Below are 16042 nucleotides of genomic sequence, written 5' to 3'. Positions count from 1 at the left end.
AGAAATCATGGGTCTTTTATTCTTGCGTCCTGCTTTTTTTGGGAGAGATGTCCTCTGAGAGCCCTCAGTTCCTCACTTTATATTCTTTCTCCTCTTCAAGCCTCAAAGCCTCTGTGCACAGTAGCAGGCTTCCCTTTGATGAGGCAGGCTGGAGAAAGTTTCATCTGAAGCCCGCCAGAGCCAATGGTCTGTGGGTCAAAAAGGGAGACTGCTGAGTCAAGGGAAGCATCCATCCCATCCCTGGGGGTTTAGTTCCTCAGACCAGGGGGGTTTATTTCCCTTCCCCAAAGGCCTCGAAGGGCACTGCGATCTCATGGGCTACGTGTGGTCCCAACGTGCCCAAGCTGTCACCCTCACCATGACATGCTCCCAGAACCGTGCTGTGCTTCATTATGTCAGGATCCTGAATTACCGCGTGTGTCCCTTTTTGGAGACAGAACAGGGGATTTAGCACCGTGCAAAGCATCCAAATGTGGAGCTGTGGGAGAAAGAATGACTGAGCAAAGAGTGGCAAGCGAGGGGCCAGCAGTAAGACACGGGCCCTCAGTCTTGACCTTGAGCCAGGGTTTGCTGAATATATGATGTGGGGGCTGAATATCCCCTATGAAAATGGGAGGGAGGTCAAACCACAAGGAGGGGTACAGTGCTGTGATTCATGGCCTGGGTGTGGAGATCACTTCTGCAGTCATGTGGCCTTGGGGAGAATGACTACACCTCTCTGTCTCCAGCTCATCTTCAAAATGGATTGTTAGGAGGATTGGATATGATAAGCCATGTAAAGCGCTTAGCGCAGAGACTGATACATAGTAAGGCTCAGAGGAATGTTAAAACATGTTGATTGGGCTTCCCTGGTGGCGCAGTGGTTGGGGGTCTGCCTGCCGATGCAGGGGACGCGGGTTTGTGCCCCAGTCCGGGAAGATCCCACATGCCGCGGAGTGGCTGGGCCTGTGAGCCATGGCCGCTGGGCCTGTGCATCCGGAGCCTGTGCTCCGCAAAGGGAGAGGCCACAACAGTGAGAGGCCCGCGTACCGCAAAAACAAAACAAAACCAAACCAAACAAAAAACATGTTGATATAAAGAAGTATTGAGAGTAAGGGACTCCTCAGGATATAACCCCTTGGGAACACAATGGGAAAACCATGGAGAAGGGATTTTTTAAAGGCCATTCAATAAAGAACTTAAAAGTCACCCTTGGCTTTACCCATACTCTTCCTCCTATTTACAGCCTCTGGTAAGCAGTAGGCACTCAATAAATATTTGTTCAATATATGAACAAATATTCAGTCTTATATTTCTATCCATGAGTTCAGCAATCATCAGTAGTCTAAAAAATTTCACCTTTGGCTCCACTCACCTGATTGCAATTGTATTGTTCCTGTCAATTAGAAAGAAATCTTTCTGTTTTCTATTTTGTGCTTTTTCTGGTCTGAAGCTTAGGGGTCTGTGTTAATTTGTATATCTGGGTTAACCTAATGTTAATGGTTTCCTATGCATTTACTTAGCCAGTATTTATTGAGAATCTTCCATATTTCACTAGGTGCTACAGTTTAGTTTCCACCTCAACCTCTGAAGTATATACCTTGATAAGTATTAAGACAGATATAAATAGAAGCTGCTATGGAAATGCAAAGGGAGAGAGCGTTACCCACCTTGTGAGTGTGTGTGCATGCAAGGATGGGGTAGCTCAGGAAGAAGATGGTGGAGATGGTGGCTTCTCATACTCTGATAGTGATGCATTACATTTCAGTGAATAGGTGGATTCCATGTTGAGAAAAAAATGTTTGGAGACTGACTAAACATTTAGTGAAATATACTCTGGTGCAATGGGATGAAAATCTTTGGATGTGGAAATGTGACTCTCAACATCCAGCCTTGCAAAATATAAAAGAAAAAAAATACCCACACTAAACTTCCCTAGTATGAGTCTCTTAAACACTTATTTGTTTGTTTGTTTTCCAGCTTTATTGAGATATAATTGATATCTTTAACCTTTAAAGGCATTTGGCTCTGTGATTGTCCTACTGGAAGGTCAATGAGAATGTGGAGCAGATTGATGGGGAGAAATGAGTCTTTTTTTTTTTTTTCATTTTGAAAGAGTTTGTTTTACACTGAAGATTGTAAACAGAGATGTGGTAAATACAAAAAGCACGTGAGAGGAAAACACCATTTAACCAGGGACCACGCATTGATACCAAGGTCTAGGATGGAAAAGTTCAGGTTCACGGGGCAATGGAAAGCGTGGGTCTGAGGGGAGCATTTCTCAACTGCTAAATACCTGGATGTTTAGCAGTACATTTAGAAGTTACACTAAGAAGCATTTAGGGCCAACACTGTCCACATCCAGACAGTGATGTTTTCAACATTTTAATATAAATCAACTTCGTAGAAAGTAACACAAGTGAGGCATGTCTTGTAGAAGTTGGTAATCGTACTGCAAACTTTTTTGTGTAAAATCTGACTTAAATACGAAAAAATAAGGTAACAAAGTCTAGCAAAGACTCATCTTCAGAATGTTCAGTCAAAATGTATAAATCAGTGCAATTAAAGATAAAGAATGTTCCCATGTCTGTGTGGTCTCTTTCTCTCTTTCCCTATCTTTTCTTTTATCTCCTCTACTTTCTCTCTTTTAATCTGTCATTCATTTCCCTGAAACTCTCTTCCTTGCTAGCTTTGAGGCATCAAGTGTACTTGGATTTATTTCTATGACTTTACACAAGGCATTAAATTCAATTAATCAGTTGAGAACTTAGACCTAATGGAAACATGGGCCTTTCTTCTGAGGGCTTAGGCTTCTCCACGTACAAGCTCTCCCCAGCCAAAGCCTTTTTAGGACAGGTTCCTGCTGAGCATGGGAGCCTAGCCAGAGATCACACGCAGTCTACAAAGCCTATTCCCACCTTTTGAGAATTGTTTCTGTTTTTCAAAGGAAGAAGACCTTCATGACTTCTAGCGCTCTCTTTATACAATGACTCACCTGCCTTTTTGGCCTGTACTTTCCTGTTTCAGTCAGCCCTGCATCTCCAACTATTTCTGCTGCTTTCTTTGAATGGTTTCTGGTACACAGCCTGTTCTCTACCCCACACACCTTCCTGGTACAAAGGCAATTCTGTGGCTGTTCCTCCAGGCTCCCCTGAGCTATTCAGATCTTGGCTCTTCCATCAGTCTCCTGGGCCGGGCACCTCCTGGACCCTGGCCAGCCTGACCACAGACAGGACATGAGCTGCCTCAGCTCCACTCCTGAGATAGAGCCAGAATCACACAGGCTGCCCCAGCAGGGCCCTTCAGCATTGGGAGAAGCCCCAAAGTCCGAAAGCCTCAAGCCGTTGTCTTCATTAACACCCTTGCTCTAGTCACCAGCTTCTTTCACCATTGCCTGCCATGCTTTCCAGGTCCCCACTGAGACATGAGGCCTAACTCTTATCCAAACTCTTGCCAACCTCTCTCTTAAGGAACCAGGCCTTTCTCTCATGACTGGCCTGCCATTCTGGATCTCATTGGGTTTTATTGCCAGCTCAAACCAAGGGCAAGTTTGCCATGTCACTTTCAACGCTGGATGTTAGACAACCAGATATCCCATCAGGAGCCATTCCTTCAGTCAAGCCAGCTCTGCAATCCTGACTCCCTGTAACCTCATCCTTCTTCCTTCCTCTGCCTATGGTTAGGATGCCAGCACAACCAGGGGTTGAACGTGTCTACATTGACCAACTGATTTTCTAGATGTACACATGAGGGGCCATTGGTCTTATGCTCCATGTTCCACAGTCTATTGTTTACAACCACCTTCCCAAATTGTTTCTGTTTTTCATTTTTCATTATGATGGGGCATTACTTTGACCTTCTTGGCTACCACTAAAAACAAGCTCTTGACTTGTGGTTGCCAAGGGGGAGGGACAGTGGAGGAGGAATGGGTTGGGAGTTGGTATTAGCAGATGCAAACGATTAAATATAGAATGGATAAACAACAAGGTCCTACTATAGCACAGGGAACTATATTCAATATCCTGTGATAAACCATAATGGAAAAGCATATGAAAATGGATGTATATATATGTATAACTGAATCACTTTGCTGTACAGCAGAAATTAACACACCGTAAATCAATTATACTTTAATAAAATAAATTTTTTTTACATCTTTATTGGAGTATAATTGCTTTACAATGGTGTGTTAGTCTCTGCTTTATAAGAAAGTGAATCAGCTATACATATACATATGTTCCCATATCTCTTCCTTCTTGCATCTCCCTCCCTCCTACCCTCCCTATCCCACCCCTCTAGGTGGTCACAAAGCACCGAGCTGATCTCCCTGTGCAATGCGGCTGCTTCCCACTAGCTATGTATTTTACATTTGTTAGTGTATATATGTCCATGCCACTCTCTCACTTTGTCACAGCTTACCCTTCCCCCTCCCCATATCCTCAAGTCCATTCTCTAGTAGGTCTGTGTCTTTATTCCTGTCTTACCCCTAGGTTCTTCATGACAATTTTTTTTCTTAAATTCCATATATATGTGTTAGCATACGGTATTTGTCTTTCTCTTTATGACTTACTTCACTCTGTATGACAGACTCTAGGTCCATCCACCTCATTACAAATAGCTCAATTTCATTTCTTTTTATGGCTGAGTAATTGTATATATGTGCCACATCTTCTTTATCCATTCATCCGATGATGGACACTTAGGTTGCTTCCATGTCCAGGCTATTGTAAATAGAGCTGCAATGAACATTTTCGTACATGACTCTTTTTGATGTGGAAATGTGACTCTCAACATCCAGCCTTGCAAAATATAAAAGAAAAAAAATACCTGTACTAAACTTCCCTAGTATGAGTCTCTTAAACATTTATTTGTTTGTTTGTTTTCCAGCTTTATTGAGATATAATTGATATCTTTAACCTTTAAAGGCATTTGGCTCTGTGATTGTCCTACTGGAAGGTCAATGAGAATGTGGAGCAGATTGATGGGGAGAAATGAGTCTTTTATGACGAACTAAATTACAATTCCAGCTTCTGGTGGCAGGAACTAACCAAAAAAGGCAAGGGTGTTGTGTAGGACATTTCTTTCATAGTTTCTGTTCCTGAAGGGAGAGAACAAGAGAGCTTTATTTTATATTGACTAATGTCTGTCAAAGAAGAACAATGCCAAGAGTTAAATAGAAATATCAGTAGATCACTTTTACTAATAACATTGAAATGAGACACAGACTGCCTGCCATATTACTTAGGAAATTGCTTGGATAACAGAAGCCCTTTTACTTCATGAGTAAACACAGACAAGGGTACAGGAGTCACAGGGAAGCTAGTTCAGGTAATGGCCTGGCATTCACAATGGTAAAAAGAAGTGATGAAGGGTTGAAAAGCAAAGGGAAAACTCATTTGAAGAGTGAGAATCAATAATGTTTGCTAGCATATTTGCTCATCTGTAAAATGAGGAGTTTGGGACTGGATCAAGTCCAAGGTTCTTGCTATCTTTGACACATTATGGACCTATGGATCCAATAAGGAGCAGACAGGCAGCAGAGGGAAATGACTGGCTTATTAATTGGAACTTAGTATACTTTTCTTCTCAAGAATTAAGGTTCTATAAACAATGTTCAAATTCAGGGCATTTTTTTTTTTTTTTTTTTTTTTTCTGTACGTGGGCCTCTCACTGCCGTGGCCTCTCCCGTTGCGGAGCACAGGCTCCGGACACACAGGCTCCGCGGCCATGGCTCGCGGGCCCAGCCGCTCCGCGGCATGCGGGATCCTCCGGGACCGGGGCACGAACCCGCGTCCCCTGCATCGGCAGGCGGACTCTCAACCACTGCGCCACCAGGGAAGCCCCTAGGGCATTTTTAAAGATAAAAATGAAACTATAACAATATGCAGGCAAAAATTACAGAACACAGATAAGTGTCATACTATCAAACTGATGCTCCAATCACGTGCAATTTTCTCTGTGAGTGAGGTATATGGAAAGTTCATTAAATCTTTGGGATATTGAATAACTTTTAGTACACCATTTCTTTGTTGTGCTAAAGAGTATCCCCAAAACCTCAAAGAGTGGAGAATTTTAGAAAAATTAAGTAACTTATAATCATGGTGTATTGATATTGAGAGAATCTGCTTCAAAATAGAATATGAGATCAGTGCATGTCATTAGTTCATGAAAATTTCTATGTTCAGTTGAACATTTTGGAAGAGCGAGATGTTCACCAAAATAAGTGCCCTCCAATCACAGAATTGTCACTGGAAAGTGTCTGCCCAATCATGGACTTCTTTGCCAAACTCCTTGCTTCTTGGTAGGATCACATGACTATTCTTGTTGGTAGGCTATTAGTGGAAATGCTATACATTTCTTGGCCCAGGGTATGGAGAATAGAGTGTGCCTTCATCAAAGTCTGTTTGTCCTTGTGATTGGATGTAGGGAACTCTGTAATCCTAGGGAATGGCAGAACCACAGGATGGAAGAAGCCCAGACCTCTTACTCACTGAATGCAAGAAATCTGCCCATCTACCAGAAATGCTGCATAGTGCTGTTAAGTGAACAGGAAATGAACTTCTATTGAACTTTTGGGGTTTATTTGTCATAGCAATTACCTGATTGATATAGGCACCAAATCCCTTGGTCTTCTACAGGATGGTAAATTAGTTCATTGGAGAGAAACACACACGCTCTGATTTCTGAGTAATGGAGCCTATTGGAAATCCTGACAAGTTCTGTGGTCTAAAGCTATGAGGAAAGAGAAATCAGTAATCCTTTTTCTATTTTTTTTTTCCTTTGGTGATGTTAAGATCTTGTAAAACAACTGGAGTTCTCTGGCTTTTTTCTTGCCTAAGTCAAGGTGGGATGTTTTGCTTCAGCCATTCAAAAGCATCAAAGAGTTGCTTCTTGATAATTTGCCACCTTGATTTCAGAGAGAAACACAAGTTTTTGACTTTTCTTTGGCCATACTTGATGAAAGGGGACAAGTATAATCTGTATGAGGTAGGCAAAAAAAATATGGTTAAGACTTGGAAAATAGCAGAAAATGCCATTTATTTTTATACTTAGTCCATGAATGGAGAAAATGAATCATAGAATCTTCAACTGTCAATAGCCACATTACATTTTTAATGTTATTGCTAGCATTAAGAAACACAATGGACCAAATAACGTATGTGATAAATATATCTGCTAGTCAAAGGAATTTCCTATTAAGACGCAATCTTCCCTCTTTTAATCGGTACTCACTGTCTTTGTAGCGGCTACTAGTCAGTACTCTTTAAGTACTGAGCTAACGGAAACCCAAGAGTGAGATAAACGGTCTCATATAGTCTTAAAGACAAAACTCTATATTCTGGTAAAGTTTAAGAATTGGCACCATTGTAAAAATTGGTAGAAACTGATAATATCTAAAACCTGGGCAAGGGAAAATGGATCACTGTAAAAAAATGTGTGGTAAAACAGTTTGATTGGTATGATGACAAGATGAAAGAAAAAGAGAATTGCAGTCAAATTGTTGTATTCACGTCAATGTATTAAATAAACCAGCTAGTTTGGGCAAAACTAATAGGAACCTATCTCCTAGGACAGAGATGAATGTTTCCAGATACCTCTGTGTTTTGAACACCTCAAAGAGTCCTGCTCTCTCTGGGATGACTGATTTTGTGTGTAATTCACAGAAAGTCTTTATCAGTCAATGTCTGCTTCACTCAACTCCCTGTTTGTGTGAAGATTAAATATTTAATCATTGCTCTTTGAAAATTTCCAAAACAACTCAGTACACATTTTGGTAGACTATTAAAAATTTATTTTCATTTTCTTTTTTTAATGATTAGGGATTACTTAGAAATAACAAGTTCCACCAGGGCCAGGACTAGGTTGAGGGAGGGAGGCAAGCAGGGTATACAGTTTAAGGAGACACTTACCCTCACCCTTTACTTGCATGACTCTGAGAGTGAGTTCTTCCTTAAATGTTGTGCCCTAGGCACTTCACTTGCCCCACCCTAATCCTATCCCTGAATGCCACAGATAAACTATCAAGAAAACGGTATATCTGAGGTGTGCAAGGCAACCTGGGACTGCTTAAACATAGTTTATGTCTGAGTTTGGGTATCTGGTAGTAATTTCTTAATGAGAAATGCAGGAAAATCAGCTCCAGTGTCAAGGTGAGTTCCTGCTGAGCAAATGACACCAGGAAAGAAAAGCTCCTCTTTTGGTCTTCGCTTGAATAATAATAATAATAAAAAAGGCCTATAATTGGATTTCCTTAAAGACATGGAGAACTCACATCTTTATAACTTTTCAGATTGAAAAGTAGTCCTTTTGAATTCTATTATCTTTGCAGCCTACATTTTTTAGAAAGTAAGATTATGTAGCTTCTGAAGGAAACCAGGGACAATGAAGGGAGCAATATTGGCATTCACAAGTTATTCTGTGTTGGCAGATTGTCATCTTTTGTAGAAATATCACAATTTTTCAAAAGGACCACTTTGAAGATAAAGAATTATATTTAATCTTTTTTTTTGTTGTTGTTAATAAAAAGTCATTTTGAATGCTCACTTTGCAATCAAAGATCCCATTGCCCTTTAGCATGGTGCAGCCCACTTCAGGTAACCACACTGCAGTCAAGGGCACCATCCCCCTCTCATCTTCAACACTGAGAGAATAATAGCCCACATGCACATCTCTGCCACTTAAGTTTCTAAAGATTCCTGTTAGCAGAGGAATGAGAACCCAGTCATCTAGGAAATTTTAGTAGTACAACATCTAAAGAAATGGCAGCTAATAGCTACAGTAGAAAAGAGTAGCTAGCAAATTTCATGCATGGGTCAGAATTCTGTGTTTTTATATTCCCATCTTAGTTTAAATTCCTAAGCCTCCAACACCTGTAACATGTGAGAAAGAGTTGGCTACACTTGGGTCACTGATGAGAAAACAAGATCACCAAAAAGTTGCCCTCTTATTACTTACAGAAGTTTCAAGGGATCAAGATTGGTAGATTGAATCTCCTCTCTTAGCAAACTAGATTTTCACATCACATAAAAGATGGTGGCAGTTTTCATATATGTGATGTCACAGTCAGGGCTCAGGAGGTGATCATAAATGTAACTGCTGTGCTGAATGCATGGCTTCTAGGATATGATGGAACCCTACTCTGCATTTGCTTCTACTGCTCCTTTAAAATTTAGGCAGGGAGGAGAATCTTTCTCTGCCCCTGGAGAGATGATCCCATGATTTTTATGATTATTCTTAGATAAAAGATTGGTATAGGATCCCTTTAAGCTGAAAACAAAGTCTCAATTCAGAAATTAGATTTTCTGGCCCAAGTGGTAAACTCTTGCTTTCCTCCTCTTGCAAAGGGAAGACTTCAGCGCTGAAGCCCCACCCCCATGTTAAGGCCTGTATTGACGTCTTTCATTTCCTACTTGTTTCCTGCTTCTCATCTCCACGAGGGGGAGGGAGGAGAAGTGAGAAGCTCTTTCTTGGAGGGCGCTTTCCTGGTTCTTCAGAGAGTCCCATCACCGGGGCCTCTCACCTGCAGTTCCTGCGGTGTAGGCGGGGTTCACGTGACCTCTTCCTGGGCTCCTGGGCAGTGGTGGATCAGCTGCAGACTCCTCCTGTTGGCGTCTAGGACCCAACAGAATCTCTCTCCATCGTGGCCTCCTTCGGGTGCAGGGGAAACACGGGCGCTGCAGGTGCAGACTGACCGGGCACCTGCTCACCTGGCCATAGTGATCCTCAGTGTGTTGGGTGTGGCTCTCAGGGGCTGCATCCCAGAGGATGCCCTCACTAGGCGCCAAGTAAAGGAGTCACACCCCTGCTGAGGATCCTCACACTACGAGTAGGTAACAGGTAATGGCTAATAGCTGCCTCCAAATAAATTTCTTCACCAAGTCCCTTTGCTCTTCCTTCCAGCCCTGGTCCTTGTGTGTAGCAGCTCTCATGCTAGGGCCTGTTGTATTAATGCCTCAGTCAAAACTGCAGCTGGAGGATTCCCATTTTAACACTGTGCTACATAAATGAAACAGAATGATCAAGAGATTTTCTATTAAACATAATTTACAGAATGTCTAATGATTTAATGATTTTTATCTGCTTAATATGATCTATCTGGTAAACATCCTTCGCTGAAGCCTGCTCTGTCCTGGCTATGGTACTGGTACAGTTAGATGATGTGGAGTGTGATGATATTGCTAATGTGCTTTCACCCAAACGCTCTCAAGCGCAGAGATATGTGCTCCTTATTCACCAGGGCCAGCCAGGACGTGGGTCCTCCCCACCTCAGTCATTCACGCCCTGGCTGATTTTAGACAACCATGCCCACTTTCTCCAAAAATGGAGGTGCTTTCTAAGTGTCTCTTTCTTTTAAAAGGCAGTAAATATTTCCCCCATCTAGATACCATATTAAGTCTATAACTCACAAAGAATAATTTCATAACCTATTGGCCTAACACCCTTTACCCGCAATTTAGCGTCCTCAGGAAGGGTTCTTGTCAAGCATCAGTGACATAAATACACTTGCTAGATCACCAAAAGCGGCCATACCCATGTTTAGAAAAGTAAACCCTGGCTGTCTAGGGGGCGGGAGATGCAGGCTTCTTTCCCTTATGGGGATCCGGGACCCACGGATGTTTGAGAACGTGGCACTTCTGGACAAAAGAACTATCTAGGAAACCTGAAGGAGCTACTTAAATAGCAGACACCTAAAGAACTTTCCCTCTTCATACTCTCCTTTTTTTCCTCTTAGTTTTGGAGCTTGGAAGTTAGCACTCAAAGAGTGTGACAGCACTGTGGGGAGAAGCTGAAGCTGACTATTTGGAAGTGCTCCTGGCTGGAGGTTTTCAGCAGGCAGTTGTTGTTTCTGTCTAAGTTGTTCCCCTCAGCTCACTAGGGTGGGAAGTTGACAGGTACTGCAAAAAACACACAGCGAGAAGGGAGCCTAGCATAGAATACAGTTTTAAGGAAAATGGTAATTCACCCCATCAGTATTCAAACTGCGTACTTTCTGCTCGTGAAAGCTTTAATGCAGGGAAAAATCTTACGTAAGCAAAATAGTTGCCTTGAAAGAAAAATATGAACAAACCAAATGAAGTCATTTCCTATAATTTTCTATTCTTTCCAGTAGACAATGCAACACATTTTACTGAATATCTTCTCTACGCTCACAATGGAGACATAAATTTGAATAGGTTGCACGCCCTGCCTTCCAGGAGCTTACAATGAGGAGGAGATTAACTGCTATTTGATAGTTAACCATCTACTGCTTTAAATCAAAATTGATTTTCAGAGCAGCAGTGAAACTACCGGTTTTCTACTATGTGACAATCATGACCAGGAAGATATTTCTAATGTTAATAATTTCTCCTACCCAAGGAACTCAGGAGATATTCACAGCACAATGGCATCTAAAACCAAAAGCCATATAGCCTGTTCTTTTATTCATGAGAAAAGACTGAAAATTTACCTGAGAATATGTGTGTCCCCTCTTTCCAGGGACTCTTTTATTATTATCTTCTAATTCCAAAAGGATACTTCCTGTCTCTGTGATTTAAGCAAAAAGTTATTCCTTAGAGCTCATCCTCAGGGCTTATTCTTTCGTTTACTTGGTGAACCTCGTTTCGTGGCCTATCGTGCAACCCCATTATCCATTCTATAACTTAGCATATCATTTTACTCTTAGCTTATCCAGCTTACATGTTGGGTGTAGAGCAAATCCATCTTTTTCTCCAGCATAATGAAAAAACATGAACCTTGTGTTCCAATCAAGTGAGACTCTTCCTTATCACATTGTTTGGAGCTTTCTTATCTCCATGCTTTTTTCTCTCTTCTCTTTTCTCTCCATCTCCATTCATTTAACTCCTTCCCACCTTTCATGTATAACCCAAATGCTATCTTTCCTGGTTAAACCCAGTAGGTGTCCCCTGACCTTCCCACCAAAACCAAACATTTTTGTTGTGAACGCCCATTTTGTAAGTCATTAAAGCTGTCCACTGCATTTGTTTCTCTCATTTAGGGCTTGTTAGAAGATTCTTCCTCTCTACTCTGAGCTCAAGTGTGGTTGTGGCACATTTTCAGCCAACAAAATGTGAATGGAAGTGATTGTGTCACCTCCATGTGGAAGCTTTATGAGCCAGTATGTGCTTTGTCATATTCTCTTTTCCCTCTGCCATGGCGACCAGTGATAATCCACATGGTGCCACATCAGCCTGGATCATAGATTGACAGTGATCATGATGTGGAATAACGTTTGTTGTTTAAGCCATCGAGATGGTGAGGTTGTTTGTTACTGCAGCAAAACCTAGTGTATTCTGACTGATAGTGTGAATACATAATGCTGATGTCTCTTCATTCAGTTCACTTCACAAATGTATGCTTGATATTCAGTCCAGTTGAGACTTCAGATGATGGCAGCTCCAACCCAGTATCTAATTGCAACCATAGGAGGGACTCCAAGGAAGAGCTAAGAAGGAAAGCAGGGTTTCTGGTCACCTATTTTCTCAGTGGCTATGGGATGTCTTTCCAAAGGAGTCCTTAATACATAAGGAGTGTATACAAGTAGGAAGTGAGTAAGACAGACCTTCCTTGGCTTCCAAGGTTCTGCTCTTGACCCTCTCTATTCTCTGCACATTCTCTCTGAAAAATCTTATATTCCATGATTTCAATCACAAATTTTATGTCCATGACTTCCATATCTGTATTTCTAGCCCTAGAAAGACATGCCCAACTGAGCCCTTTCTAAGTTTCTATGATATCATGAGCAACATAAAATGGTTTTTTTTTTTCACCACTAATTTTGGAATCATTTGTTATGCAGCAAAGTAACTAGAATAGTGAATTACCTTCATTGCTCTTGCCCCTTCCCTCACTAGTGCCACTCCTGCAGCCTAGGGAGGGGACAGGCATCCTCCTTGACCTTATCCCACAGCCCCTTACCCATGGCCCCATCCTGACATTGACCCATCCTGACCTCCCCACACTTGCTGAGATTCTGATTCTGAATAAGCTGAATAGCATCTCAAATGTGGATGAATCTAATGAGTCCTTTGTGTTCTCAAAGCTCTTCAGAGTGGTGATGTGCAATTTTGCTTCCTTTCAGTGTATTAGTATGAAAAGAGAAGAGGTTTGGCGTAGGGAAGAACCTATATAGTCTCTGATTTTCCTTTGATTCTGATGGTAAAAAACTTTAGGAAAAGTTTCTGAGAATCCATGTTCTGGACTGAATATCAACATTTAGGAACATGGCAGCATGCCATTGCTCTGGATAATGAGCTTGCCTTGGCAAAGTATCAATGCTGGTGGATAGTGGGAAATGTTGTCAAGATAGGCTGTGACCAGGATGGGAAGGACCTTGAAGACGAGGCTAAAACATTTCAACTTCATCCTGTGGGCATTTGGGAGACATCAATATTTTTTAGGCATAGAAGGCATGATTATATGATTATAAGAAAGCAGAACTGGAGTTAGTGTGCAGGGTGGGGTGGATTCTAAGGGTATCAAGACTGGAGTCAGGAGACTATTGCAATAGTCCAGGTACCAATGTGAAGGGAATCTGTAGTAAGACTGGTGACAGGATGAAGAGGAAGGCAAAGATGTCAGAGACTCTGAAGACGACTGAGAGGACCTGGTGGCCACCTACATTAATATATGGGACAGGCAGTGGTGGAGAAGAGATACAGCATTAAACCTCCTCAATATATATAACTATTCCTACAATTAAGCATTTGTACTTCCAAAGCATTTGTACTTCCACACTTAATTTTTACATTAAGTATGTACTATGTGCTGAGAACTTTATGTAGATACTTATGTTAATTGTTACACTAACCTTGGAGGCAGGTACTCTCAAGATTACCATTTTACAGAAGTAATTCAATCACAGAAGTCAATGCCCAAAATTTTATAGCTTTGGGTAGAAAGCTGGTAAGTGGTAGAGTCAGGATTTGAACCCAGGCAGTTCACCTTCACAGCTGGTGCTACTCACCATTATTCTTTATCCCCTCTATTTATTTTCAGAACTCTCAGTCTTCTTTCTTTTAGTCTGATCACACTTGGAGGGCTTAATAAAACGTTATTTGATGCTGAACCTCGTTTTTCAATTGCTAATAAATGACCATCCTTCCCTGACCAAGGAAATAAATCAATTATATTCTGGGTCTGTGAAAGCATTTTCTGAAATAGGGTCTGTGTGGGTCAGCCGAGAACATATTAAGCGGTATAACAATATCATTACCAACTCTTTCACCAGTCTGATTCTGTATTGCTAGATATTTGCAAAAATAATTGCTCTATAAATCCACATGTGAAATTTGCTAAAGAGAGAGAGAGAGAAAGAGAGAGAAAGAGAGAGAGAACGTCAAAAAATGTGACTTCCATAGAGTTATTCATACATAGTAAACACTTACGTTTCAAGGTGACCTACCCCAATAATAGAAATATCATTCATGGAAAAGATGATCAAAAGCACAACTACAGACAGAAACAACCTGAAAACTGCACTGTTAAATATAGTACAATGAAATACATTTCTATTGTTCCCTGAAATTTGTGAGATGTAATCCAATAAACCAAAGAACTTTAACGATGAAAATGTATGTGTTTTTTGGAGGCGGAAACAGGCAAGAAGTGAATTTTGAAAATGATTTGTATAACTGCTTTACATATACCTGGTACCTTTGCTGCCAGGACTTTCACATACTTCAAGAACGACTTCTCAAATATATATTAATCATCCCAGGGTCCTCAGAGAATATGTGAGAAGTAAACAGTGTTTATCAATAAGTTTTGTTCTCTTGTAAAAAAGAAACCCAACCTTGGTAACAGAAAGGTGATAGCTCATTAACTGTGGACACAGCTGGAACATCTGGACTGAACCTGCCAGGTTTGATAGACATTTGAATGAAATGGGGAGAAGGGAGTCTTCTCCCTCCCGCCCTCCCTCCCTCCCTCCCTTCCTGCCTTCCTCCTTTTCCCTTTTAGGACATTTTCTGAAATGGCTCAGATTCTGACTAAGCAGTGGAAAAAAAACTAGTTCTTGCTTTTTCTCTTCCTTTATACTTAATATGAAAACACAATTTCATCATAGTAGTTCCTGATTTACATTTCTGCTCCATTGGTGGATTTTCCCCTCTGTGTTCAGCAACATCTCACTCCTAATGACTATTTATAGCCTCCCAGGGTCTCTGTGGCCCTAAGTATCACCGTTGAATTTATCAGAGTTCTTGCCTATCCTGATTGCTTAGGTGCACCTGCTGTGGGATTTATAGCCTTGAAAATAAGTACCAAACACCTAGTGGCTTCTAAACTTTTTTAAAATCAGTCTTTCAAGATAGGTTGTTTCCCACCCTTTGCCTCCTTAGGAGGTCCACAGTAGCTGTTTCTACATGATGTTGAATCATCCAGATGAAAAGTGAAAATTTTGCCAATCTCCTGTTCTCAGTTGTAGTTTAATGTAAGAGGCATTTGTGTGATTTTTGCAATGAAAACAAGGTTTCGAGGAGGGGAAGGAGTGAGATCTCTGCCTCCAGGCCCTTGTGTCTCTCATCCTGAATTACTCGGTCCCTTCATCCCACCACCAGCACCTGGTGATCGCCTCAAAGAGGCGCTGTCTGCTTTCAAGACCAAATTCTGGGTACCAATGTCTTCTGTCCCCAAACCTGCTGTCGTGTGCCATGCACCTTGTCCTGCCACACAATCCTTCTGTAGTTCTTTGCAGAAAGGCTGAATATTTGTTACATGAATCTACTCCCTTTCCATTCACAAAGAATGAGGCTCATCTCAGCTAAAGACCATCTGCATGTATATATTCTCCTCCATCTTTCAGTTCAGAGCAGGGCAAATATGAAGAATGAGGGACTTCTGATGAGAGCTGGTGGTTATGTTGTTTAATCAAAGATTGTCTGCTCCAGTTCTGATGTGGAGATGTGGGAGATTAAATGCATAAACGCTCCGACCAAGCTGGTGAAGGGGCTACTGTGGCAACTTGATGGTTTAAGAGATGCCAATGAGATCAACTCTGCTTTTCCATGTAGCCCCAGGACCAGTAATTCTGGGCATGGTCAGGCAGTGTGGCTAGAAGCAT

The sequence above is a fragment of the Hyperoodon ampullatus genome, assembly GCF_949752795.1.
Source record: "Hyperoodon ampullatus genome assembly, chromosome: 12".
NCBI lineage: Eukaryota > Metazoa > Chordata > Mammalia > Artiodactyla > Ziphiidae > Hyperoodon > Hyperoodon ampullatus.
Note: the sequence above shows the minus strand (reverse complement) of the source record.